This window comes from Hirundo rustica, chromosome 1 (assembly GCF_015227805.2).
Source record: "Hirundo rustica isolate bHirRus1 chromosome 1, bHirRus1.pri.v3, whole genome shotgun sequence".
NCBI lineage: Eukaryota > Metazoa > Chordata > Aves > Passeriformes > Hirundinidae > Hirundo > Hirundo rustica.
The window spans coordinates 53,784,394-53,797,050 of record NC_053450.1 but is presented as its reverse complement, the minus strand read 5'-3'; the positions used below and the strand labels follow the sequence as shown (position 1 = coordinate 53,797,050).

Here is a 12,657-nt window from a genome sequence, read left to right as displayed (position 1 = left end):
TCAGCAGCATGACAGTGTGACACCATATTCGTCTTTTTTCTTCAAGAGGTGTTAAGTACTTTCTATGGCAGCACTGAGGTTTTTTTAAATTTAGGTCTCTAATAGTACATTATGTACTTACTGGCCCTGCTGCTAACTTTACAGGTCTGTTCTTGTGTTATCTTGCTTTTTATCCCTGAAAGATCAAAATGAATTTGTTTGGCTCTTAGACAGCCTACAGGATCCTGATAGAAGTTTCACAAGTACCATTCCTCCCCCAATTTCCTTGTATCTAAATGTAGCCTGAAAGGCTGCATCATATTGCATGGTGAGTGTCGCCAAATTTGACATTATTTAAGTACCGGTTATATCTTATATGCGCTGCTGTATGTTACACAAGAGGAAAGAGGAGAAAAGCAGCGGCGTTCAGTAGAGATGGAAGGGAGAGGGGAGAGAGGAGCTGGAGGTGGCATGGGAAGAGGAGCTGGCCGGTTGGAGCCGGCGGCGGGGGCCCTGCCCAGCGGCAGTACCGCTCCTGTCCGGCAGGGGGCACTCCGGGCGCTGTCCCTCACAACCTCCCTGCTCCCGGCGGATCGGGTGCGAACGGGAGATTTTTAGTTTCCTTTCACAGCTGAGAGGTAGAGCACTAAAGAGAGAAACGCCGTGTGTTCGGTGCGAGCTCCAGCTTATTTAGTCTTAGATACTTTTCTGCGTGCAAGTGCTCGTTTGCCTGGGGCGAAGCCGGCATGAAGGGCTGTGCCCTTCTGGTGCCCAGGTGTGTGCAGGGGCAGGGACTTCAGTTCCCAGCTGGTTGGAAGACGATTCCCTTTCCAGACTGCGCTGGTTTAACGCTGCTAGCCTCTCTGTGTACCCTGGACGCTTCCAGCCTTGCTGCTGCTGAGGATGGAGCTTTCCCGGAGGAAGTGTTTGCGTTGGGAGGGCAGACCCTGGAATTCAAAGGCGCTCGCCCTGCCCCTGTGAAAGCGGGGACCTGCCACTACGTTTCGCTGTATCCGTGATGGCGCGGGTTCGTGTCAAGCGTTTAAACACTCGGGCCCGCCGGGAGCGTCATCCCGCGTCCCGCCGGGAGCAGTTCCTTTCTGGGGTGGCGGTTACCGGCACCCGGCGCAGAAACAGCGGCCCGAGGGCCGTGGGATAAGTGCGGCACGTCCGCGCGTGTCTCCGGCCCACGGGGAGCCGAGCGGCCGGGCGGGCGGTGCGGGTTGCCGTGGCAGCCCCGGGTGAATCCCCGCGGCCGTGCCGGCAGGGGGCGCTGCGGAGGCGGGCGGCGCCGCGCGGCGGGGGCGGGCGAGGACGAGGACGCCATTGCGTTGCTATGAGCTGTCGCTCCCCCTGCGGCGGCGGCGGCGGCGGCGGGCGGACCGGGCGCCGATCCTGTGCCTGCCTTCCTCCTGACTCCTGCCTGTTTCCTGGCTCCCGCTGCCTGCCGCGCGGGCCGGGCTGTCCGTCCGGCGGCCTGGTGGCACTAGCGGGGCGGAGAGGATGAGCACGGCGGGACCGGGCGGCAGCAGCAGCACGAACAGCAGCAGCAGCAGCATCGGCGCAAGCAGCAGCATCAGCAGCCGCTGCCGCGGCGGCGGGGCCGGCCGCTGAGCGAGGAGCGCCGCGGCGGACGCCGGGCATGGAGCCCCAGCCTGGCGCCTCCCGCCCGGCCGCCGAGGAGGAGGAGGACGGCGGCGGCGGGTCCGGCCGGCAGCCGGAGGCGCTGTCGCTGGAGGAGATCCTTCGGCTCTACAACCAGCCCATCAACGAGGAGCAGGCGTGGGCCGTGTGTTACCAGTGCTGCGCCTCGCTGCGCGCCCGCGCCCGCCGCGGAGAGACCCCCGCCGCCAGGCCGGGGGCGGCGGCCGCGCACCTCCGCGTCTGGCGGGACGGCGCCGTCACCCTGGAGCAGGACGAGCCCGACCGGCCGCCCCCGCCCGCCGCAGGTAAGGCCGGGGACCGCCGCCGCCGCCGACCCCGCGCGGCCCCCGGCGGCAGCAGCCGGGGGTCGGGCGCGGGCGGCCGCCCGTCTCCATCTGCCTTTGTCCGGGACGTGACCGTCCTTCCCGCCCGAGGGTGGCGGTGGGCGAGCGCTCGGCTCCTCGCTCGTGCCGGGGGCTGTGGGGGTCTGCGTGTGTGTGTGTGTGTTCGCGTGTCCCTGCGGCATCTCGATGTCGTGCGTGGAAAAGGTAGAACCCCTAGCCTGGGATGCGATCCCTGCGTGCAGGCACGGCCAGGCGATTGCGGGTTCAGTGTTTTATAATTGCGTCGTCTCTCCCGGTGCGTAATCAATCCCGTGTCATCCGCACACCCGCGAGCGCCGCTCTTGAAGGCTCCCTGCTCTTTGGGTTCCTCCGGCCGCGCCGTGCATCCCTCAGGGGCTTCCGGACAGTTTGGCAGCAAAAGGCGCCGATTAGAAATAGATCCGTTTAAGATGGGTGCTGACACTAAGTAAGTGAGAAAGCCGTGTACAGGGGCTTAGCACCTGCCATCTGCTTCGTTAAAATACCCAGGAAAGCGTATTTTGCATTGGAAGGGAGAATGAGGGCGCATGTCTGTTTCTCAGCCTTTCAAAGCTTCTGATTTTAAATGTGGAAAGCAGGCTTTGGTGGTGTTGTGGGTTTTTTTTGTGTGTGTGTGTTTTTTTTGTTTTTTTGTTTTCAAGTAAAGCTCGATTTCTGAAAAGAAATCAAGTATGGGCAGCAGAGGGATGTGGTCGGTTATCACATAAGTGATGGTATTCCCCCGTATCAACCTAGTCCAGGTTCAACGTCACAGAATTTTCCGGGAAGACAGAGGTTTCAGCATTTTAAAGTTGTGCGAATCAGAAGGCAGTGGTAAATTCACAACACGGGATTAATGGAGCCCTCAGCATTTAGAGCACGAATATTATGCCTGGTGTTACAGTTTAATGAAGCCTTTTGATACAATGCCTGTCTGAAAAGTCTTTTGGCAGAGACTTGCAGTAATGCAGTTTGGAGCTAGTGGTACATGCAAATATCAAAATATATTTAGTGGAAGAAAGGACATAATTTAGTTCTGCAATTGTAATGAGTCGAATAATGACTTGCATTTAAATGTGATCTGGTGTGCTTTTAAAATTGTTTTTAAAAACAGGTCTTTGTAATGTTAATTAAATGCCAGACCAACACCCAGAAATTCCAGGAAAACGCTCTCCTGACCAAGGCATCTGCATGTCACAAGCGCGTTGAAGAGTTCTGTGTTGCATGTCGTGTGTTGCTTTTGCTTAGTCTTTTGAGGTGACATAAAGACTTTTTCTTTTCTCTTTACTGTTGCAGGAAATACATTCGTTTACTATGTATTTCTTTCTTTTGTGGCCTTTTTTTCTGCTATTGGTGGACTTACCCTCTCCTCTTAAAGTACATCATTGCTGGCTCTAGGAGGGTATTGAATATACTTGGATATAAAGTTCAGCCACTCACTGACATCCAGCATGTTTATTTTATGCTAAACCTTTACTGTGAAAATGTTTTAGTCAACACGTACTAACCTATGTCTGTTGATACCACATCTAAATTTTTGGATGGATGAGATTTTTTTTTTTCTTTAAGTATTCCAACCCTGTCCATTTTTCATTTTGTTCACCTTCTTAATGTATGCATTATTTTGTATAGCACCACATGTGTGTGCTTACATCTTGAGAATCATAGGAGAGTGTGCGTATGTATCTAAACAAAGATAACCAGTCTGTTAAGACCTCCCAGGAAAGCAGGAGGCGGGAGCTATCCCAGGGAGAGTACCCCCTCCAGTGCGTATAATAGAAAAGGGGAGGCGGGGATTTTTCTGCCAGCAGTCCATTCCTAAAACATCCTCGGTGAAGGATGGTAGGTGCCTGGATTTGAGAAGAGGCAGGATTCCTCCTGGGATCCTCTCCCTGCCCCTGGCCTTCCTCATTTACCTAACTTTGAATAGACTTTGGAAACAGAGGCCGCTCAGCCTCCAAGCTTTCACAAGGGATTTTGTGTGTTCTCTTTGATTTGTGAAACCTGAAGCAGGTTTTCACTGGAAGTTGTTGTATACATGATACATCGAAGGTTGGGAATTCGCTGTACTGAATACTGAGGAGCTGACAGAGGGCGTTTCTCGTTGGTATCTTTTGAGCTGTGCCTGTTCTTTTCTTTATTGCGCCCCGCATTCTCTTTGGGTGGTGATTAATGAGCTTCCTCAGTTACAGCCTGAGCCTCTGGAATGGGTATTTGTTTGTAGGCTCCTGTGTTCTCTTCGCGCCGGAGAAAGCTTAGGAAGAACCTGGCTCCGTGGCCTGGGGAGCAGTACAACGTAACAGGCCCTGAAGCTGTATGGTCACAGTAATTTTACTTTCAAGATACAAATTAAATTTCTCTTAGAAAGAAGTACTGATTATGTAGAAACTGATGGTAGTTTTCCAAAGCAGTTTCTTGTGAAACAGTTTTCCAGTTCACGCTCAATACTTGAAATTCTAAGTAACAATACATAGAAATTGAAGAAAAATGTCCTTGAGATAGGAAAGAGATGAGTTTCACTGATAGTGGGGCAGAAAAATGCCCTTGGAGTTGAATCCCAGTCCTTAAACAAAACCACAGACTGATTTTCAGATCTTTACATTTTTATCTCTGTGATCTATTCATACTTCATTATCTTAAAAAAATATAAGGTTATGGTTAAAAAGAAGTAAAAAGATGAAGGATGAAAATGCCGCTCAGTTGTCATTTTCATGTCACCATTGATATCACCTGAATCCCTGACAAGAGGAGGATCAGGAAGAATTCCTGCTAATTGTTTTCCTGCCTTTGTATTTCAGACAATTTAGATTTAAATGCCTGTGTCAGGAGGTTTGTTAGAGCAGTAGGGGTTCTGCTGGTTAATGCTCTGAATTGTAAAGCTGTTTTGTTCTAGCAATACATAAAAAACGTATAGGTGTAGGTTGGTGCATAGGTTTGGATAATTCGCAGGAACAAATATTGGCTGTTAGTTTCTGTTTTAGTAAACAACAGAATCCTGTGTGGGCTAATAGAGGAATCCCTGAAGAATGGTGTCTTTGGGTAGTGAACATTCGGGCTTTGTCCAGAATTGTGGTGAACGATGTGATCAGTCACGCCTGTCAGTGGCGCTCGGGCGAAGTCAGGAGCAAACGCAGTCATGTCACAGAGTTTGCTCTAGAGATGCACGTGAAGGCATATTTTTACAGAGCAGTGCAAACCTTTTTACTTCTGCAGAACCAAAGTAAGAAAGAAAGAATATTTTGCATGAATATGCAAAATAAACGTAAAGCTCACTGTGGTTGTCTTAGTATGGATCATTGTCTGACATCTGAATACCACAGAAGTGTGGGTTGCTTCAAAATACCCATGGTGAAATCGGAGATACAGTGTAGAATTTGTTTTAACTAATGGGTGCTTTAGCAGTTTCTGTTACTTGCAATTTATATGAAAAGAGCTAACGGTGACATCCAGTAAAGTGCCAGATGAAATAAAAACTAACTTCTGAGTGAGCTAAAACATTTGGGGTAAACATGGGGTTTGATTCCTCCAAGCTCTCTTCTAGCAGAACCGCATTTACACGTGTTTTTATAAACTTGAAGCAATAATGAAATGATAGATACAGGAGCAGAAAAGCTGCATGAGAGCTGACAGTCGACATCACGCCCTGGATCCAGGGGCACCAGGATGCTGTAGGGCACTGGAGGCTGTTTCTCTGGGGCTGTGTCATTGCTGCAAGCTGGATAAAGAGCTCCTGCTTTTCAGCACAGAAGCTGTGCCACCTCCTTCCCAGAGGTGGGAAACAGGACAGTTTTGGGGGTGAGCAGACTTGGTAAAATGAGGGTTTTCCCTGCATGTTTTGTTAGTGCCAGATCCCTGGCTTAGCAAAGGCAGCCACCATCTTTGGGCATTGCACTGAGCTCCTGAAGAGGAGCAGCCACGAGGATCTCAGAAAGTGGCAAAGAAGGGTATTTTGAGCACGGAGTCAGGCTCACTTCCAGCTGTTGGCTGTTGAGGGCTGGCACAATTGTGGTGCTCCCCGGCCTTCCATCTCCCTCCCGAGACCCTGAACTGTGGGTCGTGTCAGGGGCCCTTCTTTTGCCTCGTCCTCCAGCCCTAGGAGCGAAAGCACACAGGAAAATTACTGCTGGTCTTAGAGCGAGTACTGTGCAGATTTTGCTCTTGGAAATGCCTGCCAGGCGTTCAGCAGGAGGGCATAATGCATGGAGTATTCTGGCTTTGAATCAAAAAGATCACAGAAAAGTTGACTGCGTGGTGGCTTTCACGGGACTTGGAGGGCCCAGGGTGAGACATGCTGAAGAAGAATAGTTTATGTTGTCTTGGCAGTTTTAATGACTTCATGTCCCTCTTACACCCTTGTTTGCCCAGGTTTTGGAAGGCAAGAATGGAGAAACAGGATGATAAATGCAAATTCAGCTTGTGTGCATAAAGACAGTCTTACCTGTCAGTCTCTGGTGAAGCACTGAGGAAAAATATGCATGGTTTTTAGAGGAAAATGAATGTACTACCATTTTTCTTCTAATTTTGTTGACCCTTTTTAAAGAAGATGGATGGCAGTAGCCTTTCTTGATGTTTAAGTTTTGAAAGAGGTGTTGCTATGAATAGTGCCAAAATAAATTGTACTTTTAGGATGAAGATTTAATTATGTTCTGATTTCAAATCTAATTCAAGGGTATTCAGAAACATCTGTATTTAAAAATAGTAAGGCTTGATGTATTGAGCCTCACTTTTTTGTTCAAGAGTTTTAAGATAGATCCCTATATAGGTATTTTAATATTGGATGTCAAGTGTCAAGGTAGGAAGAAAACGGTACTAGACAGCAGAGAGGAGCATCAGTGAGTTGGTGCTTCTGCCTTTTCTTGCTCTGCTGATCTGTGGAAGAGAGAAAGCTTAGGCCTTATTTATGCCAGGCTTTCTGTCATCAGTGTGGTTCCCAGTACGTAAGCGTGAACTGGAAGGCTTCCAGTCATGGCTTGTGCAGATGCATCCCGTGCACTGGGGGTTACATGGGCTCTCTGTGAATATCAGCGCATGCTGGGCGTCCTGTTGTAGGCAGCTCTGGTGGGGGAAGACAAAATAAGCAAAGAAAAGGTCTCAGCATAAGAGAATAATGTATTTGGTTTTTTAAAAAAGTGCATATTTGAAATGCCTGCACGAAAGAAATGGAAGGAAATTGCCAACAGGGATAAGTGACCTTAGTTGCCTGTATTTGTACGGAGAAATGTTGAAGATGATAAGTATGCAGTGAATGAACAAACTCCAATTTGGCGATGTCTGAAAACTGCATTTGTTCCTAAGGAAAACATTGAACTTTGAACTTTGAAAGAAGAACTTTGAGGAATTGTGGGCTCCTGGTATTAATAATGACTTAAAGTAAAAGATAAGACATTTGTACTATTTGTACTTTAACAGAGATTTTCTTGGCTAATGCAGTAAAAATGTTGCTTTAGAAAGGAAAATGGAATTTTAGTTGTCATTGTTACCAGCAATTGGAGAGTGAAAAATGAGACATCTGCCATGATGTCATGGAGAGTTAAAATCATGTCCCTATGGGTTATTGCTGGAGAAAGAACAAAGATGCTTTTGGGGGGGTGGGGGGGTGGGATAGGTAATGGATAATGGAGTCCAGCTTCAGGGCTGGCTGGAGGTGATAGTTTACCCCACAGTGCTCAGTGAGAGATGATGGGTGGGGCTGGGGGAGCACAAGTGGAGCTTTGAAAATGAAGACAGTAGCAGGGTATGATGTGACGGAGGGGAAGAGAGAAAGAGAGAGAGCCTTGAACAGGACGATCCAGAGCAGGACAGGATCAGAGTGACAGGCAGTGCAAATGACCTGCACGGCAGCAGAGCTGTGGATGCGTCCTACCCAAGCCTGAGTGTGTTTGCCAAGCGTGCAGTAGGAATGGTGCAGGTAACAGGAGGATTAAAGGCATGTAACATCCTGCATCCATGTTAGCAATGAACATATCTTCATGAAAGTGGAGAAGCTTTTTCATTATATCTATTAAAAGGAAACTGAGTAGTAGTTACTCTTCGTTTCTGAATTATTTTACCACATTACAGTATCAGATCCAATGAGACAATATTGTTCTATTCCTGATAAAGCCTTAAAACAGCTTGCATGACACATGCAACTATGATTGCATTACTGTATTTTATTACTGTGCATTTTAAGAGGAACAAAATGAGTTGAGTCACTGTGTATAGTGCAAATACAAGACTGCAAAGGCATAGCTGAGGTAGAGAAGAATCAAGAGAACTCCTTTTTCATTTACTTGAGAGAGGTTATTAACAGCTGGTGACAGTTCTTAGCAGATCCAGTAGTGCTGAGTTACCGGTTTAAAAAAGCTGTAACCTACTTGAAGCTCTGGATCCATCGAAAATGATGGGAGAAACTGCTGGTGACTTGAATAGAGTCACAGTTCTGCCAGTAGTACACATACTTATTGAATAAGCAGGCAATTGGGTAGCTCTAGGAAAAAATAGAATAGGATCCAAGTAACAGAAATTTTAAAAAATAAAAATCAAGACACATAAACTCTGTGAATTCACACTTTTTTTTTTTGGAAGAGTTGATACCTGTACAGGCCAGAGGAAAACGAGTGCAGTATCTGTATTTAAGCATCTAAAGAAGAGACTGGCATCTATGAATGGAGTCCAGCAGCACTTGGAGATGCAGAACTACCACAGTATTTATCTTAGAGTAACAAAAACTGATGTGATCCCTAGGAAAGCTTACAGGTTTGCTTAAGCAAAAAACAGTTTGAGCAGTGGAACATAGAAAAATGGTACGCTGATCACAGCCTTGTGCAGAATAGAAATGAGACAAGACAAAGAGTGACCATGTAATTATATCTTAGGAGGTAGAATTAAGGTAGCATGGATTTGTTAATTTGCAATTTAAAATACTTTTATTACAAAATATACAGGGCATTAATAGGGAAGATCTCTTAGTCATTACCTTTACTTTGTGCAGTAGACAAAAAGTGCTTATGACTGTTCAAAATGAGGAGTAACTTTAGTGAAGTGTTGAATGGAGAAAAAAGAAGGCATGAAAAAAGATTGGCACAGGGAAGCAAAGTCCTGATTGCCATTGGTCTAGAAGCCTCCGTAAGAATTTCCTTGTATTCTCTTAAAATTTTTAGTTTTTCCTTTCTTAAGCAGAAAAAAATGAGGCATATAATTACTAAGTCATCAGCTGCAGTCTGATTCAGAAATCATGAGTCGTATCCAAAAAACCACAAGCTCTAAAACATCATCCCATTTCTTGTTACCTTGTAACTACAGTTTAAAGGAAGGATATGTTGATCCTCAAAGCCGTAGTATTTGCTTCTTACTTTCTTAAGAACTTGGGTCCCTGTGCTTCCTGCTCTGAGAGGTCTCTGATTACCTCTCTTAATCCAGTCTGCTTCCTTCCACTTCTTCGTGTTCTCGCTTTTTTGACCTTCTTCCCTGCATCCTAATGTGTCTTACTCCTAAGATATCCTTTGCCTATATTTGACTCTATCTTTTTCACTTTTTACCTGTTTCTTTTTATTATACATGTTTTCACTGTCTGTCCTCAGCCTGGCTCACTTCTCCTACATCAATATTTTCCTCTTCCTTCATTTAATTACAAATCCTATTCTTTGCATACTTACCTCTTTTGCTTCTGTGGCATGATTGCCTTTGTTTTCTTCTTTCATTCCCTTTCCTTTTATTGGTGCACATCTTTACCCTTGTATTGATGAACTTGACACATTTGGTAACTAATCTGACCAGTTTCAGATTAGTTACCAAATCTCCAGTTTTTGGTAGTTCCAAAGTTACCAGAACTCCAGTTTCTGGATGTTTAAATGTGAGTCTGAACTGATTTGGTTTTTTTACTTGATGAGTCCTCATTCTCTTAAGGGCAAAGAAAAGCTCACTATTGTAGCTACTGTGCCTCTTGAAAATCTATAAGCTAGAAAGCAAATACAAATTCATTCTATTGTTAATTTGGGGGGCATGGCTAAAGACCGTTCAGCTCAAGAAACTTGAGTTAGTGATTGTCACGTTCTTCCTTGCTCCTTAGCCTTAGGTTAGCCCTTATGTTCCTTCATCCTCCTCTTCCACTGTCATCCAGTATGTACAGGCAGTGTCCCTCAGACCTCAAGGCAACTTGAGCTCTCTTGTAGCAACAGCAGCGTGATTTCATTCCAAACCTGCAGAAGTGGGTTGTGACATCTAATTTAATATTAATCTTTAACACAAAAAGAGTTTCAGGTTCGTTGCCAATGTGTGCATCAGCCACACTGTTGCCGGAAAATCATTGCTTATCATTTCAACTGTGGAAGAACCTGTCTTGAAGGAACTGCCTGTGGATGTGAGCAGAAGAGTCTGAGACACTAGAGGAAGGCTGGGGAGATGCTCTGAGCTGCAGGGCTCTTAGAGCAGCTGATTATAGCTGGAATGTGTGGTTGTGGTGTCACATCACTAAAGTTAACTCTGTAGCTCGATTTTTCTTCAGATAGAGGGGTGCAGACAGGTTGGCACATTCTATGTGCGGTCCTACAAATACCCTGGGTCAGTCCATTCTGACACACTGAGTTATCCATTTTGCTTTTAAAGCTCAGTCTTGAATGTGTGCTGTTTACTGTTGGTCAGTACAGGGAGTTCCTGCCGTAAGGGATGAGACAGTCTTCCCTAGTGCTTGGGGAAAGTTTGTCATGACTCCTCTTGCTGAGGGTTTGACAGAAGAATACTTTTCAAATAGAAATTTTGAAGAACAAAAACTGAATGTGAAGGTTTGGGGTTACTTTTTTTTTTTTTCCTTTTATATTTTTTCTGTCAAATGTGTCTCTCTGAAGACTGTTTTTAGAAATACAGGAAACCTCCAATGTAAGTCACTTTCCTTCTTTCAAAAACTGTTCACTTTTTGCATTTCAACAAGCTGAGAGTGAAAAATGATCTGATTTTCCAAACCAAAGTTTGTTTATGAACTGAAGTTGACAGTTAAAGTTATGCTGTTTATTAGTAATGAATGCATTAGCTTCTATTTGAAAACTGTCATGGAAAATTACTGTTGAATATTTTTTGGCAGTAAGAGTGGTAAAAATGCTGCACAGATGAGTATCTAGTTGAATGGCTCTGAAGTCTGGAAAAGTCTACATTTATGTTAAGGATCAGCAGCTGAAATAGATTTTTTAAGGCTTCATCTGTTTACCAAAGAAGCACTTCATCTTGCTTGCAGACAGAGACTGTTCTATGACTTATGGGGATCTTCTTTTTTTTCTCCAGTGCTAATGAAGGGAGTGTGACCCTTAGGCTACATTTATGAGTAACTGCTTTTTCAGTCACACCAGCTGAAGAGAGAAGAAATTTCTACTTCCAGCCAGTGTAGGTAAAGCCAGTATAAATAAATAAATTGGCTTGAGGGGGCCATATAAAAGCAAGTTCATTTCAGTCTTGATAGATGCATGTGGGTGCATCAACAGTATTGTTAATGATCTCTTCAGAAATGTAGTAAATTCCCAATGGAGGGAGTCCACAAGTGACTGCAAACAGCTTTGGGAAATCTGCTAAGTGTATAGCTGGTCTTAGGGTACAGAGGCATATGGAATAGTTGATAATCACCATCGTGCAGTGTATATTAAAGTGTTGTAAGTCAGTCACTTGCACCAGCTAGGATACTGTCTGGGTGCTGAAAGACTTCTTATTCCCCCTTCCTACCCCAGCATGTGCACTCATGATAATACTATTGGGTTTTAAAGTGCTGGTGTAAATAGGAATAAATAGTTGAGTTTAATAATAATAATAATAAAAAAAAAAACCACTCCAAAGTCTGAGTGCTTTTCCTTGAGGAACAACTTTAATGGAAGTTTATCAAAGGAGCTGCAAGATAAGCTTCTTGCTGTTACTTTCAGAAATTCAAATTTCATCTTTCTTGTTTTTGTCTGGGCTGATTTATTTGTTTTCTGTGCTTCAGAGCTTGTTTGGGACTTCTGCTAAAAGGAAGTTCATAGGATTTCAGCACTGCTATGAGGTGCAGCAATGCGTACTTGGTGCTACTCAGAGGATCTGGGCGACAGCTTGGCTCCTGTTACCTTAGACCACAGGAGATGCAAGTCCAGATATTTTAACTATCAATGATTGCGAGCATTGGTGGCCTACTGTATACACTGCGTTGCTGTAGGTTTAAAATCAGTATGTTTCAGTGAAGTAGTAATTTTCTTTAAAAAGTAATGTCTTTTTAAAGCATGTGCTTTTTTCTCTCCCTATCGTGACTACATTTCTCTGAATTAATCTTGTATCATAAAGATACATTGTTTTGGTCACCTGTCATTTGATTTCACAAAAGTAGCCCCTAATATGAATAAATCTGCTAATAATCCTAGCAGTTAAAATACATTTTCAGTAAATTTCTCCTGTTTACTGTTTACTGTTACCGTTTACTGTCACACAATCACGTGAATGTTACCATTTTAAACACAAAAAAATCGGTTATGTGGACCTGAAAGTGAATGAACCAGAGGTACCAGTCCTTTTGAAAAGATAATACGTGATGCAAAAGCCTTTTTAAGTCGCTCTTCTGCTCTTGGTTTTGAAGTCAGACGCCAGTGCTGAGCATTAGCTTGCTTTGGCAACAGTTCAAAAGGAATGTAAACAACTTTCCCTGTTAGGTGGTTGTTCCCTAATCATTCAGGATGTGTTTAAC

General features: G+C 44.9%; 1 protein-coding gene across 3 annotated transcripts in view; it reads left to right on the top strand.

Moving 5' to 3' along the window:
• The first annotated feature begins 1,831 nt into the window (after positions 1-1,831).
• SPIRE1 (spire type actin nucleation factor 1) overlaps positions 1,832-12,657 on the top strand; it is a 127,649-nt gene continuing 116,823 nt past the window's right edge. The window contains exon 1 of one of the 3 annotated variants that reach the window (XM_058421452.1): positions 1,832-1,928. The gene's annotated coding sequence lies outside the window, so the exon portion shown is untranslated. Of the gene's footprint in view, positions 1,929-2,381; positions 2,434-12,657 lie in introns of those variants that run through there. The other 2 variants (XM_040071962.2, XM_058421443.1) reach the window with 2 other exon arrangements.